This window comes from Macrobrachium rosenbergii, chromosome 43 (genome assembly GCF_040412425.1).
Source record: "Macrobrachium rosenbergii isolate ZJJX-2024 chromosome 43, ASM4041242v1, whole genome shotgun sequence".
NCBI classification, from domain to species: Eukaryota; Metazoa; Arthropoda; class Malacostraca; order Decapoda; family Palaemonidae; genus Macrobrachium; species Macrobrachium rosenbergii.
The window spans coordinates 32,082,546-32,102,154 of NC_089783.1; the positions used below are offsets into that span (position 1 = coordinate 32,082,546).

Consider the following 19,609-nt stretch of genomic DNA (forward strand, 5'->3'; position numbering starts at 1 on the left):
CTATTTCCGATAGTGAAGCTAAAGTGATGGTTCTGAAATACTCTATTTTACGCTTGGGATATATTGTAAGTTCAGTGTTATTTTATGAACTTACTCCCATGACAGTAACCAAGTTGATTGCATCATGTGGCTGCGTCAAGAACGAGTGCTGAACTTTGTTCTTGTCTTTAAATTGTCTTGTGATTTTAGACAAAGCGTTAAATAATTAAGCATGAATCGGTAAGCTGTTGCAGTAACTTTGGCCGGAATAAAGATGAATCTTACATATTCAGCACTATGTCAGCTTTATTTCAACATTACTTACTTCACATAAACCCTTGAAGATTTTCTTCGACTCGTTAGTAGGCTACACTCCATTAGTGAAGGTGCTTAATATTTAGGATTCGTTTTGAATTCAGTTCAAGGTTACTACATTGTTTACTAAAGGAGTTATGACAATTATCTTATGTTTTATCACTGTGTCAGTTTTCGAGATTCGTCAGCCTCTTGTTTTATTTAGCAAAAAATCGTTATTTCTGATTTTTAAGCATTACTAACATTTTCAGTATCATTTTTTTTTTCAAAGGTTACTTGATTTGAATGCTACTGCGTTTTATTTGTAGGTTTGTTTCCCCATAGATAACGCGTCTGCTTTCTTGTTTTACCGAAATAGACTCGACTAAAGACATAATATTTCTAGGTCTTCCGAATAATATCTAAAGGTTTTGTGCTGAATATCCGAGAATATTTATAAAAAGCGATCCAGTCCAAGGTCACTGAATTCCATGTTTGACGCTTTTAATGTTATGTTGTTTTGAATGTATGAAGAATATTGTTATGAATTTTTCTTTATTTAAATCTTTTGGCTTCAAGTTATTTTACAACTGTTTTCAATGTTTCAAACGTTTAAATTTCATTACTCAAGTTTTCACTGCTTGAGATGGAATTTAAATAGTTCGCCACCTGGAGGTGCATTGAGCCAGGCACTTTTTTTCTTTTCTTTTAGTCCCCTGGCGGTGGAAACCAACAGTTTTTTTCCTTTAGTCCCCTGGCGGTGAAAACCAGCAGTAGTAGACACTAGACAATCGTTGTTCCCCGTTCTGTCAAGTAAAGAGTAAAGGACATCCCTCCATTGTATCCCGGCAGGCCGGCACTACTTTATTCTCATGAATAGTGGATCGCCATCAATTATATCAACTGTCATTAAGCTCATCCGCTAAATTAGCAAACGTTTGGAGACGGACTGAGTGGCAGATGAGCCAGGAATTCTCATAAGGAGCAAAAAACTTCATTGTCAGAAAGGTAAGGCGAAGGCACATTATTTTCTTTACTTCGCTCGGTGCTTATTTTCGTATGTGTTGTCTTTGATCAGTTTCACATTCGCTGGCTGAAGTTCCAATATGAATTTTGTAATGTATGTTGAGTAGATATGAATTCATACCCTTATCTAGCATCCTCAATTTATCAATATTCCATTTTATATCAAATTCATAATTTGATTTCCATTTGTGTAATTTCTTTACGTAATGAGGTATCGTAGATTTCCGGTGTTCATTGGTCGGTACATAAAGGGGTGCGGTTGTAAAGGCTCGTAAATCTTGCTAAGCTGCTGAACGGTGAACTGAAGAATTATACTCTTGTTGTCCTTGCTCCGGTTAAAACTTGTATACATTTTCAGGATTTGAGTTGAATTTTATAGCGAGTTTTCATACGTAAGATATGTCATGATTTGCCTTGGGTTAATTGTATTGACCAGTATGTTAATTTTTGTGTAAGTTAACTATGTGTGTATGTAACTCTTGTAAAGTGTATGATGATGAGATCCACTTTTTTATAGGTTATCACTTACTGTAGGCCTAGCAAAGTGTAATATTTTTGTATAGGCCAGCATAGGTTGCTGATCATGTTTCCTCTTAGGCTGAGAAGGCTGCCATTTTAGGTTTGTAGGTAATCAAGAGTAGGGAAAATGGTAGATCCAAGCCGGCTGTCTACGGTGAGCTAGGCTATGGCAGTTGACGTTTTCTATAGAACTTTACCTGCTGAACGAGAATTTAAAGTAATATTTTGGCAGTCAACTGTAATTAAGCTTTAAATTACCTTAGAACTGTACCCAACGGTAAAGGGGACCCTTTGGGAATCGGGGTTTTGGGTGGGGCAAAACCCTTTTGAGAATAGCTAAACAGTAAGGGGGACCCGTTGGGAATTTGGAGTTTTAGGTGGGGTAAATAACTTGGGAAAAGGTTTGGGTACCTTATTGTTGTATTTCCTGTTATATATGTCACATTTGGAACACGAAAAACAAGCGTAAAAAGAAGGGAGAATAAATGGATAGCAGGAGCCATTCCAAAGTCACGTTTCATTCATTACTAGTACTGCTGATTCTAAGCCTTAACACGCATGCGCTAGCTTTCGGTTCACCAGTCAGCAGCTGCCAGTTTTCTGTGCTTAGCGAGAGCTGCGAGACTCAGACAATTGACGAATTTGACGTTTTCCTGTGTTATTTCACTTGCTGAACTAGAATATTATCTCTTGCCAGAACATATGAGCTCGCCAGGAATCTTAAAAAGTGCAGATAAGGTGCGCAGCACCGTTCTGCCACAGCCACCTATAGAGGCCACCCAAGTTGAAAGTGGAAATGGTAATGTTTTGTTTCCCATTTACGAAAGCTTCGAATAGTGTGCAGTAGAGCTAGTCTAAGGAAGTTGACATTTTTCTATGTTATTTTACTTGCTTTACAAGAGTTTATATTTTGCTGGTCGGCTGCTGCTAAACTGTAATTTACCCTTGAGCTGTGTGTGACCCACTGGTACAGATGTGCAGTTTTCAAGGGTCAGTTACATTTTAGTTACAGCCGACCGCCAAAATATTATTTTAAATTCATGTTCAGCAGGTAAAATAACATAGGAAAACTTCAATTGCCATAGGCTAGCTCACCGCGGACAGCCGGCTTAGAATTACCCTAGTAAAATACAGGGATCAATTTAACCTAGCCTAACCTAATCTAAGGGGCTGTTTCCTCACCTGGCAGGAGGGCCTCACACCTCTGAGACTCCCCTCCTAAGTTAACCAAGGGGGTCACATCTTTGCCCAGCTGGAGGGGGCTCCACTTCAATGGAAACCACTTCTACTACCTAACCTAACATACGATGCCAGGTCTTTACCTAGACCCCAAAACTAACCTATCCTAGGACACCTGGTCCTTACCCTAGTGCAAAATATTAGTTTGAAAGTATTCCATGAACTTACTGTAGTATGAATCAGAACTATCAGTAGAATTGGCATCTTCAGACAAGTAAAAATCTTCCTTAGAAGTTGATAGCCACTTGGTGTCAGACTGCGGGTGGTTAACCAGTGGTTGACGATTAAAATGAATTAATATGGTGGAAGGTGAGAACCTTCCAAGATACCTTTGAAATTGCTAGCCAAGAAATTACATTGCTATCATTTAGCAGTCGTTTTAAGTTTTGCTGTAGCACTAAAATACCACTAGTGTTGATCTTCGTTACAATTTAAGGAAGAATTTCTCAGGGGACACTACAAAGAATTAGATAAAACGTGTTGCTGAATGTGAACAAGTGTGTTTGTGAGGAGGACAAAATTAAGGTTGGAAGTTAGTGATGCAGCCAAAGGTGCCATGACTACAACGTGAAGCTGGCTTTTTCAGGTGATGCCTGATTTCCAAAATCCCACATATGTGTAACTTATAACAAAACTAACCATGCTCCAGCATTTTCCCGCATACCCATAGTGTCAGGTGAAATTGACAGATAATCCAGATACATAATCCATCCTTACCCATGATGTAGTTGGACAAATAAAATCCCAAACGGGAGCTCCACTTCTTTGACAATGTTGACATAAACATTTAACTTTGAAAAAATCAGAGCAGTAAAGTTCGTCAGAAAACATTTTGGTAACCATTAATTTACAAAAAATATAAGTAACTTTCATACTATGCATATTAAGAAAATTTAAGATCACAGTATAAAAACTAAAACCTCAAGTAATGGTTTAAAGTAAAAGTATACCAAGTCACTTAAGTGTGTGGTCATAGTTCTTTCAGCACAGGCGTATAACACTTCTTCCTTAGATTATCTAGGCAAATTTTACTTGTGTGTGTGTTTGAAGGTTTATGTTCATTTTGGGTTTAAGTTCAATGTTAATATTAATTTACAGTGCCCCAGGTTATGTGGGGGGTTCAGTGGGGCAAAACTGCCTTGGACAGGTAAGGATACAGTGCCCTAGTTTAGGTTGCAACCCTATTTTATAGTGGCCTGGATTAGTTTAGGTTAGGTGGGGTATTATTTTACTTTTTGCTTTGCTTATAAGTCTTCCTTATATGGTTAATATGGAAATCATACTAAAATCTCGTAAATTTTACTGTTAACATTTTTTTTTAATATCCAGTCCTATGGGGCTAGTACTAAAGACGGCACTCATGGAAGTGATTTTGTTATTAACGTAAAATTTACTGGTGGGGGCCCCAGGAGGCCAAAGCCCACCCAGCCAGGTAAGGACCTGGGCATCATAGGTTAGGTGAGGTTTTTAACCCATTATGTGTTCTCCCTCTTCCCAAGAACTCCACTGCCCTGTTGTGGTTTCTAATAATTGTAAGATATAAAGGGGGGGGGGGGATTCCAGTACTGTATCTCTAAAACTACAAATTTTCTTACCAAAATTAATATTAGAACCCTCCTTAGAAAAACCATATTTTTAACTCCAGAATGTAATTATAGTTTAAGGTAAAAATTTACCAATAATGGTTATAGATGTTTCGTTAAAATAAGTGTCAAAGTTTTTTGCATATTTTTTTCATGTATTTGTTAGGAGGCATGCAGGTTTTATATCTAGGGTAACCTTTGCACTTAGGAAGCTAGAGCAGTTGCAACCAGAGAAATTGCATAAATGAAGTATTTCAGAGAAGACATGGTAGTGCAGTGAATTAGTATTTGGAAAACATTTTTAAAATAAGTGATAAGATTGTTTATTTGTATGATGGGATTGGTTACATCAATTCCAGTGTTTGTATCAGTGCATAACATTCACAAGCCACTTTTAAACATGTTCCAAATTTTGTCTTAACTTTTTGGTTTATAGAGGCAAGTATGTTTGCCTTTATAAACCATGTAGTGTTAATTGTCTGTTGAACATTGGCAGTCAGAAGATATTCATACTTCACCAGTTTTTGGGCCAACTGAAAGATGAACTAAGGTTGACCTCTGCGAAGTATGATGCAACTATTATTGAAGCTTGAGAAACATTTTAGGAAACAGTTTTTGCTAGGGATTGAGGGTGACAAGACAAGGCACCGACTTAAACATGCAATATAGTGTGGTTTAGTCCAAGGTAGCTTTTTGTAACTGCATCACCTATTTGCTTATCGAATCACACCAGATGATCCATTTTCGCAAGGGTTTAAGGATTCTAAGATTGACAAGCTAAAGTTGTAGCCACAGGCAAAGTGACGTACTTTCAGCTCGTGTAATATTCTTACTTGCATTGTTTACGTAGGCACCCTGTTAATCTTTTACTTGCATGATTTACTTAGGCACCCACATTGATATGTTGAAGTATTCTAGAATAAATCAAAGGACTACAGTATATGTTAATTTACCTTGTAAACAGGATTGATGGAACAAATAACATTTAAACAATATTGCATTTTTGTATAACATGAAGTTGCTGACTTTATGAAAGAGGGATTATTTAACTAGAAGTTTTCCATAAACAGTCATGATGGAATCATTAAGGGACTTACCAGAACCCAAGAATTTTTCCAAAGGCATTTGGAATACCCCATCATATAGTATTTAAAACTGAACCGTAATTCACAACCGTGATATTGCCATTGTTTAAGAGCGCACTGAAAATTCGCGATAAACTATTTTTAATGAAACTGCCTTTTGCAGGTATCAATCTAATGGTGATGTAGTGAAAGTCTTTGTTAGATCAAATAACACCAATGTGTGATATCAAGCAAGCCTTTTTAATTCGTTCAAGGTTGGAAGATAAAAACAGGTTTTGTTTATTCACAGAAGAAAAGGAAGAGTAGGTATCCTGTAGGTATAGGAAGATAACTTTACGATTTAATGCCAGACTTTTCATTTTGCATTAACAGTTGAAGGTGGTTTGAACAATTTCGCTAATTTTTCTTTAGTACTTCTGAAACTGGTTCATCAAGAAAATTTCATAATCACAATTTCGCTAATGGTACTCTACTTTCTGATTTATGGTAAATTAATAGTTACAGGTAATTTGTAGCTTATTTTCGGGAAGTTCCAATTTTGCGCCAATGCTGAGGTTAGCGCGAGAGTAAACGTAAACTGATTTTGTCCGTTAAATCCGATGTCCGTTGGTTCCGGGTCTGTACTTATATATGTTCATCTCAGTGGCACAGTGGTCGGAAGTGACACTATACTTTCGGACCTTTGACCTAGCAATAGCTGGAACATGTGTGTGTGTTCACTTTCATTTTGTTTTGTTTTATGTACAGCCCTCCACAGGGATAATTCCCTCTCTGACAGGCCCTTGTACATTTTCAAAATAAGGTGTTTATATTTTATAACTGTCTTTTAGCATTTTTTTCGTCAGTATCGTAGCTCCTGCAGAATAGGAGAGTCTTCAGTTCTTTTTTAAATTTGCTTTCTTTATTTTTCACCTTTGAGACATATTCTTTATATAATGTGCACTTGTTGCTATCATGTGTATTGTTTAGTATCACTATGGCCTTTCTTTACACAATTTTTAAACCTGAAGATGCTGTTAGCACATTCATTTGATTTGTGATATTCACCACATCTAGGGTAGGCTTGGTCATTTCTACAATTTGTTGCGCTATGACAAAATTTCTGACCTTTATAGCATTGATAGGGCATGTCTTATACTTTACAATGGCTGTACAGTGTACACAATGTCACCTCTATCATAGATAGCCTTTCGTATTTGTGGTGTGCATTTGATGATATAGTGTTTATATTTGTCACCTTTGGCTATCATTCCCCTTACAATTTTCAGGTCGTCATTTTCAGAAATGAGGTTACCTATCCATGGATTTTTCTTTACAGTGTTATCGACAATGTCATCTTCATCCTTCGGGACATAGACTACTTTTATTTTTGGTGTAAGTTTACCCCTCTCATTTACTGATCTCCATTTTTGCTTTTCTAAGTTTTTCCTGTATGGAGATCTTACAAATAAGTGTAAATCTCGTGTTTTAACCTATTCAACTGGCTCCGTTATTTTACTCATAATTTGTCTCTCTTCATTTGCTGCTGTGCTCCCTTCGTTTGTAGATTTGATCAGAAGCACCTTTTTTGTGTTCAGTGATTCAGCATAAGTTTTGTCCATGTTTGTCATGGTCTTTACATCTTTATCAACATTGTCAATTTTGTTTTGGATTTCATCTATGTTGATCATTGTCACTAGTTTTCTGAGCCGAATCCTGAATCAACTTTGTTAATATCTCTGTTTTCTTTAATTTCTTCAAGTTTATCTTCAAAGAGTTTTTTGTGTGTTCTTTGTTCAGGCCCCTTGCAAGTATTACATATGTCTGTGGAGCATCACTATATTGTGATCGAAAATGAGTAAAAAAGCCACAATAATATAATTGATAAATTGTATTTTTTTAAGATACAAAAATATACAAAAAAGGAGATAAAAACGAGTGAGCTTACGACCGTTTGCGCAACGGAGTTGGCTGAAGAGGACCGTTTTGCAAACGGTCGAAAGCTCCCTGGGATTAAAACTTCTGCGTTTAACTTATTACTACTTACAAGTGTCTTAGATAAAAACATCTCGCATACTTCTGGGCACAACTCGGGAGATCAAGAAAATTGGATCATAAGCCTTGAATATTTGAGTTGAATACACTTGCAATTTTATTTACAGTAACGAATAACAGGCCCTGAGTTAAGTTCAGTGTCTCCCAAAATAAGCTTGAAATAAACAGAAACAATAAAATCAATAACACTATTTACATTATCTACAATAGTTTCATTAAAAGGATATGTAACACTGACCATGTCATTAAAAAGTGCCAAGTGTCAGAAGCAACTGATCGAAAGGCAAAAAAGAAATATGCCAGGTTTGCCACATCAACCTGGGGGAGGGCAGTCAGAATATATTTAGAAATTATAAAAAACTTAAAAGGAAAAGATTAAAGAAAGAAGGCACTTTCCTGATAATCCACCAAGCAACTTCTGCTTTCCCATCAGCATTTCCTTTTCAAAAAAAAAAAAAAAAAAAAAGTGAACATAAAAAGAGAAAAAATGCCTGATGTGCCCTCAAACAAGGAAACTCAAACCCAAGACCATGGAAGGCCATGGTACAATGGCAATGGCACATCCAAAATTGGTGAACAGTGTTTATATCCAAAGTAACCTTTTAGAAAGGTTGCCTACCAAGGCTAAAGGGTCCCTTCCACCCTCTGGTTTGATTTCAGTGTCATCCTAGAAGAGTTGCCCCCTAAGGCAAGAGAGTCTCTTCTACCGTAACTCATGTAGGCGGGGACGTCACACCCTGAAGCGAGTGTTGCTAAGGAAAAGTCACATTAAAATAAAGCTTTTGCATTATTTTGTAGCAATGATAATGCAAAAGCATTCTGAACTGTACTGTCTTGGATCCTTCTAACAGTATTAAAAGGTTAGGACTGGGCATAAGTATCTGCCTGGAGGTGATATATGTCTTAATCTTAGTACAGATGTTAGAACTGCCAACATATCTGTAAGTTATGTAAGAGAGGAGACAACCTTACAGATATGTTGGCATTTCTAATGTCTGTACTAAGTCAGTAAAACACACATCACCTCCAGGCAGATACTCATGTCCAGTCTTAACCCTTCAATGCTGTTAGAGGGATGCAAGACAGTATAGTTCTCAAGGAAACCTGACGGGCTTGCCTTTATGCCTCAACTTTGTGAGTTTTTAACTGCAGGCGAACCCATATCCTTAAAAGGTGGTGGCATCAAAGTTCAAATACCCTTGGATTTTCCCTGACAGGGTTGCAAGGGCCACTTAAAGAGACTGCTGAAGGGTTTGGGAGGTATAGTTCCAAATGGTAATGTAGTCACTTCCCTCTTGAGGGTAACCATTTAGTTCTAGCAGAGTTCAAGTACCTCTTAGAGGATGAACACCAAAGAGGTAGGGCTGGAATGTATTCCTTGACCTGACTTGGAGGAATTCCCTTCCACCTCATCATGCATATTTGAGGAAGATTAATTAAAGATGGAGATATATATTTAGCCCCCTAAGGAAAAACACATAAAAGGATCAAGCAAGACTTTACATTAACAACAAGGTACAAGAGTCCTCGTCCCTAGATCTCTATGGCCCAGGAACAAGAAGACTAATGGAAAAGCCAAAAGGGTTTATCAAAGAAACTAAATGCTGTATTTAGCATAAACCTGCACATATCCAATTAAAGAATGAAAGGCAAGTCATTTTTAAGTATCATTATTACTCATGAACTGACAGTCCTTAGAAAAGAGCTAAAAGGTACTGAACAGAGTACTGACCAGTGTGAGAAGTTCCAAAAGAATAAAATTACCAAGTTAGTACAGAACAAAGAGGGTAGAAAGTAGATAATTATGCTGACTAGTTATGCATTGAAGAGCTTCAATGTTTTAAGGCCAGTTACAGACTATTATAGAATTTGACTTAAAAAAAATTTATCAGGAATCAAGCAGTTGGATGTACTGACATTAAAAGGTTCAAGATATTTATGCTCTTTAAGTGGGGCACACTACCTCGATACATAGGCACAAATAGCAACTATGAAAGTTTGTTTCTGAAGTAAAGTCTAGTTAAATTAGCCTGGCAGGGAACCTTTTACTAAGCTGAAATACTATGGTTCTTTAAGAAGTCTTTTTCAGATGCTGTTAATGAATCCTCTACAGGTTTCCCTCAAAAGTATGTCACACTCCTTTTACATTCAGAGGACATACCTACAAAATGTTGTATTATCTTACAAACTGCAGTATTCTATTTTCAGGGTATAAATGCCCCTTACACTGAGCGGTGTTCAAGGAGTACACACCACCACATCCTTGGTTATGGGAATGCCCGGTCAAGATTGGCTGTGGACATCCCTGGACAACAGGAAACGAGCTACTTTCAAGTCACTTAGCATGTGGGCATGTAACTGCAGCATGTTTTGATATGTAGCAGAAATAGTAACAAGATAAAGCCACTTGAGGAGTAGGGGACAAACCACCCAAACTCAGTGCTTGTCTGAAGATAAATAAGGAATGTTGGAGTCAGGAAGTATTCATATGTAAAACATCCACCAAACCAATTATGAAATGTGGTGATCAAGATGGAAACAGCTGGAGGAAGCTCACTGGAAACAGTAGCCCTAACTAGGCACTATGCTTAGAAGACTACGACAAAGATACAGTAACAAGATGTTTAGGTATAGAGTCCTTTAGCAAACACAGAAATCCTTTTCAACTAGGTTGCTGCTGCTCTTCTCTCACAGGCTGAGACGAGGCTCCAAAAAATATCGGTATCCCAGATGAAGCTCCGAACATAATGGTTTGTATTAAGAATTATCCTCAAACACAGCAAGAATGCTATGAGAAGCAGGCATAGTAGGAAAACTGCTACTACCCCGAGTAAGAGAAACTGTACTGCAAAGGTGGGTTTCTGCTCTTATGAAACAAATGCACATTTACGACAGCATCAGTTACAAATACAGGGAATGCTTAGGTTATGATGTCCCAAAAACATAGGTTTTTTTAATTGACAATTACATAATTCCCCTATAATTACTTAATGCCTGTAAATATCCTTTTCTGGTGAGCTGGTGTATCACTTCACTGCTGTGAGATCACAGGTGTCACAGACTACTTTTGCACGCTGTCGATTTTCCTCTTTTAAAATACTACACAGTTTTTCTGAATTATTTCCTTCAAAATTGTCAATTACCTCTTTCTAGAACTTGGGAGCATTAGATCACACCTTTACTTAAATGACGAACAGGTCCTGACCAACTTAAGCGTACCATGCAGGACTCCTTGTCTTTCAGTTTCTTGTATTAACTTTAAATTTCAAAGATAATCTGCCAGGGGGGGGGGGCTTCCATTAGTAAAATGACGAAGCATTGTCAAATATTCTGAAAATATGGCCTTCAACAACTTGTAAATAAGTGAATGAGAAAATAAATTCAGGTGTACCTTAATTATAAGGTTATATTTTACTTTCTCAGGAAAACAATCCTATCTTGAGAGCATCTTCCCTTCAGTGCCCCTTCCTACGACAGATACTGGCATGGAAACCGTATGAAGCCAAGTAAGGGGTCAAGATTGATACAGTAGATACTAGATGTTGGGAGCTACAGTTATGAGTACATCTCTTCCTAGATGTACTTTAGCCTTATAACTTCTCAGCATGCTATTATGAACTTCAGTATGGTGACTGTAAATTGTTATTTATTAATCCTTCTTAGTTTGAAAGCACCCTTTGGTTGTATTTGTCACTTTAGAAGATTAAAACCTGAGGATGACAGGAGGTCCTAAAGCAGTAGGAAAATGAGGCCCATAATCCACACTTTTTTTGGCAGCAAGGTGGGAATAAAAAAAAAAATGGGAGTTTGTAAAAATAATAGGCTTCTCAGGCGTTTTTGGAGAACTGAATTGCGAATATGCAGAGTCAAAGCATTAGTTTCCTTCGGTAATGAGAGTTTTACTAAACTTATGTAACAGTTTGGGATTGAGGCTAAGAATCATGATCCCTAAATATGTACATTGCATTTTCATTAGATAGAACCTGAGTACAAGTGTAATTGTCAGAGATTGTCCTAGCTGTATGGTGTGTAGGAATAGTTGAAGCATAAAAAACTAAAATGTGATATCAATAAAATGCAGATAACGGATCCCTGTCCGTGTTAGATATCTGATAAAAACCAAATGTCTTGGCCGAGATCTTTGTCTTTTTGAAAAGCTGAGATGAAGGAAGAAGAGATTAGCTGCTTTGAGTTCGTATGGGTGTTACTTAAGGTTCTTGCAGCGTCCCTTTGGCCCCTAGCTGCAACCCCTTTCATTCCTAGTACTGTACCTCTATCTACTTTCCACCCTCTCCTAAAAATAGTTTCATAGTGCAACTGCGAGGTTTTCCTCCTGTTACACTTTTCAAGCCCTTTTACTCTATTTGTTTCAACTCTGAATGGCCTCATAGGTCTCAGCGCTTGGCCTTTGGCCTACATTCTGTACTATTCAATAAAAGCCAATTCATGACATTCTTCTTCCACACTCATTCAATTTTGAGTCCAGGGTAGTATGTTCCTTCGTAGTCTCCAGGCTAGTATGTTCCTTCGTAGTTTCGTTCAACAGTTTTCCCTTGCTCATATCTTTAACGAATGGAGTTCCTTATCCTCGGTTTCTTTGTCAACCCTCCCATTCTTTCTCCAGTGTCATGTTCATTTACATTGTTAAATAAACTACCTTCTCTTGAACATTATTACTATAGAAGATAGATATAGTTTCATTATGTAGATATAGTTTCCAGAAAACTACGTCAGCGGCCACAAGTAACAGCAGTAGCCGCGAAACTGATCTCCCCCCGACCAGCAGGTTTTTTCATCAAAGATGAAATCTCCAAGCACCGCCTGCTGGTAGACACGGGGGCAATGCAATCCGTCTTCCCACCGATGAAGGAAGATCTTAAGATGAAACCTGACTCAACAAATGCCCTCATCACAGCAAACGGGACACCCATCCGCACATACGACACGACGACACAGATCATCTCCATCCTGGGCCGCAGATTTCCTAGGACACCACGGATTTCTCGTCGACGTTGGAAAGGAATGACTGTTGGACACAGGAACCTGCCACTCCTGCCAGCTCGCCAAAAGATCGGGGATGCCCAGACGTGTTTAAACCGGAGCTAAGACAGTCACCGAGGGCTTCAGCAAAGCACGGCATACTCCATCACATCACCACGACAGGCCCACCAACTCATGCGAAGTTCCGGAGCCTCTCCCCGCAAAAGCTACAAGACGCTGAACAGCCCTTCGTAGAGATGGAATGGATGGGCGTCTGCGAAAAAGCATCAAGCCCTTGGGCATCACCCCTCCACATGGTAAAGAAGGCGGATGGCTCGTGGAGGCTGTGCGGGGATTACCGCCGCCTAAACGTAGTGATGACACCAGACCACTACCCCCTCCCAAACATGCAGGACCTGACAAGCACACTCCACGGGGCAAAGATCTTCTCCAAAATGGATCTGCTCAAATCATATTCCCAAGTCTCTGCACCCCAACGACATCCCAAAGACTTGCATAATAACGCCCTTCAGGACCTATACATTCTTCTATTCAACCTTCGGTCTTAGAAACGCAGGTGCGACATTCCAGTGACTGATGGCCACCATTTTGAGGGACCTGCCCGTCTGTGTCTGTTATGTCAATGACATCCTGGTCTTCTCTAGGTCGCCTGAGGAACACCTTCGACACACCCGGGCAGTCTTAAAACATCTACAGGAGAGTGGCCTAGTGGTGAGGTTTGACAAGTGCATCTTCGGGAAGGAAAAAATAATTTCCTCGGGCACGAAATCTCACCTGCAGGAGTACGTCTGATGGCATCTAAGGTGAAGGCCATAGAGAAGTTCCCAGAACCCCAAAACATCAAGGCCCTGCAGGAGTTTCTGGGGATGATAAATTACTACAGACAGTTCATCCCCAATGTCGCCTGAATTATGTACCCACTAACATCAGTCCTAAAGGGAAAACCAAAGGCGCTGACCTGGGAAGCTCTGCAGCAGAAGGCATTTAGTGAAACGAAGGCAGCCCTCACCAGTGCCACGACTTTGACGCACCACAACCCCGCAGCTGCCCTCAGGTTAACAACGGATGCCAGCAACATTGCCTACGGTACAGTACTGGAGCAGGTGGTGAACAGCGCCCCTCAGCCCTTGGCCTTCTTCAGCCGCAAGTTCTCACCAGCCAAAACCTCTACAGCTCCTTCGACAGGGAACTGCTGGCTATCTACCAGGCCGTAAGGCACTTTAAGTACCTGCTGGAGGGCACCGAATTCACCATCCTGACGGACCACAAACTCCTGGTACATGCCTTCGCAAAGCAGGGAGATGCATGGTTGGCAAGACAGCAGCGGCACCTAACCGCCATCTCAGAATTCGGCTGCACCATCAAATACACCATCAAATAAGTCCCTGGGAGAAAAAACCCAGTAGCCGACTCCCTGTCGAGAGTAGAAATAAACTCTCTCCAGCTTGGCATCGACTACAAAGACCTGGCGAAGGAGCAAGCAGCAGACCCTGAGACGGCAGCCTACAGAACGTCACTGACGGCACTGAAGTGGGAAGACATGCCCTTAGGAAACTCCAGAACAATGCTCCTCTGCGACACCAGCACAGGCTGCCCTCGCCCCCTTGTGCCAGCTTAGAGAAGAAAGCAGGCATTCGACGTGATACTCGGTCTCTCCCATCCTTCAGGGTGCACAACGGCACTCCTTATGACTAATAAGTTCGTCTGGCACAGTATTAACAAGGACGTACGTCGTTGGGCGAGGAACTACTTAGCGTGCCAGATGAGCAAAACATCTCAGCACACAGAATCAGTGATTGGGAAATTTCCCCAACCACGGCAGTGCTTTGGCCATATCCATGCCGATGTCGTCGGCTCCCTTCCGGAGTCCAGAGGAGCAAGATACCTCCTGACAATTATAGATCGCTCCACCCGTTGGCCCGAAGCATCCACAACGTCATGTGCAGAGGCCCTTCTCTCCAGCTGGATCAGCTGATTTGGAGTGCCTGACAACATCACCATGGACAGGGGCCCTGCCTTCCTCTCAGAACTCTGGGTCTCCCTGGCATGTCTGATGGGCATGAAGCTGCACAGCACAACGGCATACAACCCCACAGCAAACGGCATGATTGAGAGAGCCCACTGCTCTCTTAAGGCAGCTCTCATGGCACACTGCACCAACGTGAACTGGAATGCACAGCTCCCCTGGGTCCTCTTGGGTCTTTGCACCGCACCTAAAGCAGATGGTGACGCCTCCCCGGCCAAAAATGTGTATGGGGAAACATTGGTCTTGCCCGCAGAATTCTTCCTGCTGTCAGCTTGGGGTGCAGAAACGCCCCTCCTGAGGTTGAGGGAACTCTCACGGAAGTTTGCTCCCTGCCACAGGACCTTCACCGACAGGACCAGCAGATACAACCCACCTGCCTTAGACTCCTGCGCCTACGTCTTCGTCAGGGTGGACGCACGTTGGCCGCCCTTAACGAGGTCCTGCAGGGGGCCCCACAGTCGTCAGGCGGGTGCCTTAAGCATTCCTGCTCGACATCCATGGGGGTGAGGACTGGGTAACGATTGACAGGCTAAAACCAGCGTTCCTGTTGGACAACGAAATCAGCAAGGAGACAGGCAGGCGACTCAGAGTTCCCCCTCAACAACACTCCACAGGAACAGCTGCCCCCACGCCGAAAAGAGGTCCAGGACGGCCCAGGAAACAACCTGCGCCAGAACCAGAGGTCGCTCCCCTCCCCCCGCAGTTCTCGAGAAGTAGAGGCCCACTCCAGTTGCCACAGCGCCTCCGCCATGGATGTGTCATCCAATAATTTCTCGCATAATTATTGTCTTAGGGGGGGAGTATTGTAAGGGTGTCAAACCGCCTCTCCGTTCCTGGTGTTTCGCTCTGCATTTGTACATTAATCATGTCATATTTGTCACTTGTTATTGTTTCAGATTTTTTATGTATCTCATTATATGTATCATTCTACGGCCTGTTCACCGATATATATATCTGCTTGTACATGTTCTGTAATGCTCTGTATTTATTTTATGACTTTCAACAAACACAATTCTGTGACACAGCTGGGGGCCTCAGGTCGCCCACTACCTTTCCGTCCACTTTCCGCATTATAAGTACCTGTCGTGAACAGTAAAGAATCAGTCTCACTTCTGACCTTTCTTGAACCTCACAACCTTCCTCTGTCAGTGTGTGCTTTGATATAATTTCATGTATACTGTAAATACTAGTAATTAATCGGCATTTTTTATGCTGCCATAAGTTTCATGTAAAGCAAAGAAATTGATGTAGTATTCTCAGGCAGTGAATTATGTAAGCAGGTAACTGCCGGTACATGTAGTGAATACTGATCCAAAAATAATTTCAGAAGTGCTGAGTTATGGACCTCCAAGCAAGGTATGTGGCATGGAAAGCAAGGCATCTCCTTCTTCCCTGGACGATAGTATGTTAGTGCGTTTCTCCTGCATAAATTTTCTCTAAAATGAAACTTCACTGGAACAGGTAAGGGATTTGTGTGAATGTCATGCAACAATTTGTGTAGATAATTGAATTGTTGAATTAAACATAGTTTATTAGTTTGTTTTGTTGTGTGGTGTCATTTTAGTTTGATTTCATTAAATGTAAATAAATATATTTAATGTAAAGGCTGCGTTAGGTGAACTGTCTTGTTTTGGGTGAACTGTTGATAATTTGACTAGTCATAAATTATAATCCAATTTTCATAATCCACAGTCTTAGATAAATCTGTTTCTTTTAATGTTTACCTCTGGTCAGCAAAGTGCAGTAATGCTGAGGGGGCTTGAAATGTTTTGGAATTTTAAGTCATGTTAGCTGGAGCACACAACACACTACTTGATATTAGGTAGAAAGTGACCGTGTCAACATATGATAGGAACTAGATTAGGAAACTAATCTTAGGATAAGACAAGAGTGGGATTATAAGAAAAAAACCAGGAGCGGGAGTGACTTAGTATAATATTTACGTTCGTTTTTCCATGAATAGCTCACTACTTAGAACTTGAATCTTTACTTTTGTTCGGTTTTATGTACAGCCCTCCACAGGAATAATTCCCTCTCAGGCGGGCCCATGTACGTTTTCAAAATAAGGTGCTTCTTATATTTTATAATTGTCTGTCAGTGTTTTCTCGTCAGTGTCGTAGCTCCTGCAGAGTAGGAGAGTCTTTAGTTCCTTTTTAAATTTGCTTTCTTATTGTGTGCTCTTCACTTCAGGCGGTATTTTGTTGTATAGTCTTGGTGCGCAGTGTTCAAATGCTCTCTCACCTGACTTACAGTTTGTTCTAGGTTCAAATAGCCTATACGCTTCACTTGCATGACTGATTACAATATTCATTTCAGGTCTGAAGAAGCTTAAGCAGTTTCTCAGTTATGTTGGTTTATCATATTTTAGTGCTTTAAAGACTGTAAGTAGTATTTTATATTCTATTCTAGCTTTTACTGGGAGCCAATGTAGCTCAATTAGTGCTGGGGTCGTTCTGTCACGGGTACGTAGTCCTTTTATTAACCTGGCAGCTCTATTTTGTACTCCTTGCAATTTTCTTAGCAGGTAGTTAGGGAGACCGTAGTATATAACGTTTCAGTAGTCAAGCTTCGAAAGTATTTGGTTGCAAATTGCTGTTTTCAAAGTACCTTCGTTTAGGTATTTTCTAATAAATGCAATGTTTCTAATATGATAGTTACAGGTTTTTGTAAAATGCAATATATGGTTCTTCATCGACAGTTTATCAATAAATACTCCCAAGTTCCTCATTGCTGCTACAATATTTATAGTTGATAAACCAATAATTATTCTTTTGAAGTGTTCATATTTTTGTAGTGCATTGTCAAATCCAAATAGCATACACTCAGTTTTGTCTTCATTGTTTCAATTTCTTCGCCGACATCCAATTTTTGATAGCTTTCATTAATGCATCAGTTTTACTAATGGTGTCTTCTACCATTTCGACAGGAAAATACAACTGGGTATCATCAGCATACAGTTTATACTTAACCTTGTGCTTATTTAGAATTCTAGATAATTCGATTGTGTAAATGCCAACTAGCAGTGGACCCAGAACGCTGCCTTGGGGCCACTCCTTTTGTTAGGCTCTTCTGATTTCACATTTGATATAACCACTGTAACCTTCCTATTTTCTAAGTAGCTTTTGTACCATTTGTGCACGTCATCTTCGTTGCCTACTGCTCTTAAGTCTTCAAGCAGTAGATTGTGGTCAACTGTATCAAATGCTGCGTTTAGGTCAAGCATAACCAGGATGCCACATTTTCCATTGGCTATAATTTCTACCATATTTGTAACTGCACACAATGCAGTCTCTGTTGAGTGGTGTTTTCTGTATGCTGACTGATCATCAGGTATAATGATGTTTCAAGTGTGTCCTTGTTTGTTTGTGAACTTCCGTTTCTATAAGTTTTGATAAGTGCGATAGGTTCGATATTGGTCTAAAAAAGCTTAGATTTTCTTTATCACCTTTTCCTTTATAGGCTGGCATTATACAAGCAAGCTTTTCGTTATTAGTTGAACCCTTAAAACTGAGGATGAATACTAATGAGAAATTTACTTATTTTCAGAAGCACTAAGACGTGGACATTTAAAGTAAGGAGGCCCTTCCATCTACGGACGGTAGAGAAGGTGAAGAAAGTGCAGTAACACATCAGAGCGACAAGTGAAAGCAGCACTAAGGTGTGGACAGGAAAGAAGGGTTGAGAAAATGAAGAAAGTTGAGCAACGGGTGACAGAAGCACTGAGGTGTCCCTTCCTTCTGCGGACGGTAGAGAAGCAACACACAAAAGCACTAAGGTGTGGCCAGGAGAGTAAGGAGGCCCTTCCATCTGCGGACGGTAGAGAAGGTGAAGAAAGTGCAGTAACACATCAGAGCGACAAGTGAAAGCAGCATTAAGGTGTGGACAGGAAAGAAGGGTTGAGAAAATGAAGAAAGTTGAGCAACGGGTGACAGAAGCACTGAGGTGTCCCTTCCTTCTGCGGGCGGAGGAGAAGCAACCCACTGAAGTTGTGGACAGGAGAGTAAGGAGGCCCTTCCATCTGCGGTCCGGTGGAGAAGAAAGCGCAGTAACACTCCAGAGCAACGAGTGAAAGTAGTACTAAGGAAAGTGATTAGGCCATTCTGTTTACGGACGGTAGAGAAGGTGAAGAAAGCACAACCCGAGCAGGACAGGGAAACGAAGAGACCCTTCCATGTCTGAAGATATGGTGAAGAGAAAACACAAGTGATATTATGACCTCCAGAAATTAATCACTGCACTATGCGGCAACCAAGATGCCATTGCTAAGAAACTTAGAGCTCAAAATAGAACCAAAAATATTGTAATTAGAGCTCAAAATAGAACCAAAAATATTGTAATTAGTGTTAAATTAAAATAATGAAAAGATCAATAATGCACTTTTTTATTCCAGTTTCAACAACTTACGTCAGTTATATTTATTATCATATACACGAAGTTAGTACACAAAACAAGCATCTACTAAAAAATTTTTGGACGCCTCACTTTTTTTTCCTCTCTAAGAATTTTACCCTGGATTACTGGGCCAATAAAAATATTTATTTCTTCACTGCTGCTTTAGCTTGTCCCAACTTGCGTTGATAACCATACAGTTCTCTCTGCAAAAGAAACTCTCTAATAGATTTTCCATTCAAGCTCCATGACTATCATGCAGCCAGTGTAAAAACTAAATTTCGAACCTACAATTTCTGCAACACTTCCATTAAAGTACTCCTGGACAGCATAAAAAAATGCAGCGTCCAGAAATTTTTTAAAAACCCCTGGATTACCGGCAAACAAAAATTGTCTAATTGCACTGCTGCTCTTGTCTGTCCCAGTTCCTTTCC

At 40.1% G+C, this 19,609-nt stretch overlaps 1 long non-coding RNA gene across 1 annotated transcript; it reads left to right on the forward strand.

The window, feature by feature from the left end:
- Positions 1–1,011: 1,011 nt before the first annotated feature.
- On the forward strand, positions 1,012–19,275 carry LOC136828750 (uncharacterized). The gene is made up of 3 exons (XR_010850208.1): positions 1,012–1,281; positions 16,114–16,247; positions 18,333–19,275. It is a non-coding gene; the product is annotated as an uncharacterized lncRNA (long non-coding RNA).
- Positions 19,276–19,609: the final 334 nt, after the last annotated feature.